Below are 3,068 nucleotides of genomic sequence, written 5' to 3' on the forward strand. Positions count from 1 at the left end.
GGGAGCAAAGCAATTAGTCTTAGTTCCTGCTAGCTTCCCAGTTCTTAGTTCTGTGCAGCTTGAGTGCTTTCCAGTTTTCTTTTTTCAGAGAGTAGTAGTCGGGAGTGTAGTAAGGCAAGAAGATACAAGATAAAAGAAGGCTTCCAAAATTCCAAAGGAAAATGACTTCAAAGATTCTTATACCTAGCCAAACAATCAATTAAGTATGAGGATAGACTAAAGATATTTTCAGACATACAATGAAAAGCCACTCGAAAACACATGAACTTAGAATGTTTCTTGATAACTTTTTTAAGATGCCAACATTTAATCAAAATCATACAAATTCTTCTGAAGTTTTAATGGTGACAAATACGTGATATTGAAAAGGTGAATTGAAACACAGACTTCGCACTATCCAGTCACTCAGTACCTCATTTAAAATATACTGAGAAATTAGAATATTACAAGCATAGAAGACAAATAACACATGGATCAGGTTGGCTTGCAGGGGGTTGACAGAGCAGTATGGGAGTAAGACATGGAAGGAAAACCGCTAATAAGTCAACAAGGCATGACATGTATTGTAATAGTAGAGCTAGATCCCAGATACAAGGGAAGCATAGAAGAGGACCTTGCACACTCTGCCTGGGAGTGTCAATAGTGAGGTGGTCTTTTCTGAGCAAGGTGCTAAAAGATAAAGTAGGAGGCAGATTGAAATGCAGGTAAAAGGTGCTGGTGGGGATGGGGTCTGGTCGATAAGCTTTTAGGTAGCAGAAATATCTGAAAGGCAAGAAGAAAGAAATAGGATGTTATTCAAGATGGCTAAAACATGGAAATTGAAGACTAAAATATGAGGCTGAAGTCAGGGGCAAGTTCAAGAGTAGCAAACTCAAAATAACGAAAGGGAAGGTAACTTAAATAAGATCAAGCAAGCAGGCTTAAAATAATATGAAGCGGTAAGGAGCAGACAAGCAGAAAGGCACAGCCAACTTTCTTCAGTAGATATGCTAACCCTGAGCTGACTGGAACCTACCAAATGGAAATCTGGTTGGAGAGGGGAGGGAAATGGGATTCTTCTGCATATTAAAGCTGGGAAGTTAATACTGAAGACAGCAGTGCTAACATGGGTAGGGAAATGCAATACTTACAAAATACTAAATCAATGACTACTAGCAAATGAAGCATCTGTGTTCCTAGGTCCAAAATGTTAACACAACTGTTTCAAACAGTTTGCTAGAAACAAAAATAAATGCACAGTGTCTTGGAAATATGTCAAATAGAATATTACTGATGACATAGTATTTAAAAAAAGGCTGGGGAAAGTTTAAATGGTTCATGGTGTTAATCATGGGAAATTCCCTGAAGAGGCGAGATTTTAAGGAAGGGTGGGATGCGATCCGTCTTACTGAGAAAGTAAAATTATTCCTGCCTCAGAAGTAATGTTTGAAGCAAAGGACTTTTAATTTGATGTAGATTTTTAAAGTATTTTTAAATTACAAATAAATTATAATTGAGTTAAAGAACAATTTTCTCCAATAGGAAACAATAGGAACTTTAAAAATTCTATTTTAAATTGTGTAATACAAATAATGTATTAAAATAGATAAATGGAATCCATATGTAACATCTTATTAAAATATCCTAATTTGGTTATTTTGTTCACATATAATGAGTCATAGTGCTTTGTTTCTGTTAAGTGGCTAGAAGATTATCATTTAAAAACAAAAAGTATAACTACCCACATTTACCAATCTCCTTTAGGCTCATTCTATGACGTGAAGGTGGAATGTGTTTTGACAATGGTTCCTTCCGATTAGTGTCTCTACAGTGATTTGCATGTTATTAACCTGGATACACCCGAATCTATCTATTGAGAAGGGCTTCCCTTTCTCAATTTCACATGTAGCGCTGGCTCATATAACAAAACTTCTTCCTGAAAGCTGAAAACTCAGAGCACTTGTACTATCGGTGAAATATTTAGAAAGGTAACAGAAGCTGCCCTCCTCAAAAAGTGATGAGTTTGATGAAAAGAAATTAACAAGCTGTGTCCGTGCGCTGCACATGACCAGCCATGCTTGCTGTCTACGGCTGTCTGTTGGTTGTTGCTATGACTACGAAAAGCCAATGGAACCCAATGAGCTGTCTGCAGCAGTGCTGAGAGGACCAGCCATTTTACTTATGGAAAACAGTGTGGCATATTCTGCAGAGCTTTACCCTGGAAGAAGCATTTTTTTAAAAATCTGTTCAAAGAAGAGAGGAGTGAAGGGCATGTTAGTATACAGTTATTACAGCCAAGTATGCGCGCAAGCTGCCATTTGGACAGGCTGTTGACTGCTGCTCCTATTAGCTGATTTGAGAAAGTGGAATGCAGTGTGATAATGCTGCATATCTGCTTATCAGACAGCAGAAAAGGTTTTTGTCTTGGGAAGGCAAGCCTTCCCTGCAATATTATCTCAGAGCTCTCTAGCTACTTACCCTGAAAACTAGTGACTCAAAAGAAGAGTGTTACCATTTTTAAACACGGGTCCTGTGCGTGGCTGTTGCACATGAGCGGTAGGTCTGAAGAAGCAGGTGTGTGCTCGTATGGGCACTGGACTGTAACCCAGGCGGACGCTCTCAGGTTTACCTGCTTCCTGTTAACAGATTGTTGGCTCAGAGAGCATCTGCCTGCACGCTGAGGCCGCGGCTCAGAAGGAGGTCCCACTTGACTGACAGAGGTAAGCTGTTTTTTTTTTTTTGCCTTTTCAAAAGCATAGCATAACAATACCTCGGAGCAAAACTTAACCTAAAACATTTATATTCGTCATGTTATCTGATTTAGCAAGAGCGTACAGAGCCACACATACCCTCACACACATACTTCCACAAAATAGAGTACGATACATATAGAGTTGTTGCAGTGTGTTTAGGTTCTAGAAATCTTATGGTTGAAAACAATTACTAATATGCTTTGAGATTTAATATAAATATTTACTGTTTTTACATACCATGATGGTTTGCCATTCTGGATTGTCTTCATAACCAACAACCTTTCTCCCTTACAAACAATGGATTATTTTATTAATTGCACTTTGACATATGTTAAA

At 38.2% G+C, this 3,068-nt stretch overlaps 1 protein-coding gene across 2 annotated transcripts in view; it reads left to right on the forward strand.

Annotated features, from left to right (window-relative positions):
- The window catches only part of SORBS2 (sorbin and SH3 domain containing 2), a 326,962-nt gene that overhangs the window by 107,655 nt on the left and 216,239 nt on the right, over positions 1–3,068 (forward strand). Inside the window, exon 1 of one of the 2 annotated variants that reach the window (XM_011363987.2) lies at positions 2,056–2,699. The exons of the other annotated variant lie outside the window; for it this stretch is intronic. The gene's annotated coding sequence lies outside the window, so the exon portion shown is untranslated. Of the gene's footprint in view, positions 1–2,055; positions 2,700–3,068 lie in introns of those variants that run through there. 2 annotated transcript variants of the gene reach the window in all.

This window comes from Pteropus vampyrus, unplaced genomic scaffold (assembly GCF_000151845.1).
Source record: "Pteropus vampyrus isolate Shadow unplaced genomic scaffold, Pvam_2.0 Scaffold92, whole genome shotgun sequence".
In the NCBI taxonomy this organism is placed as follows: Eukaryota; Metazoa; Chordata; class Mammalia; order Chiroptera; family Pteropodidae; genus Pteropus; species Pteropus vampyrus.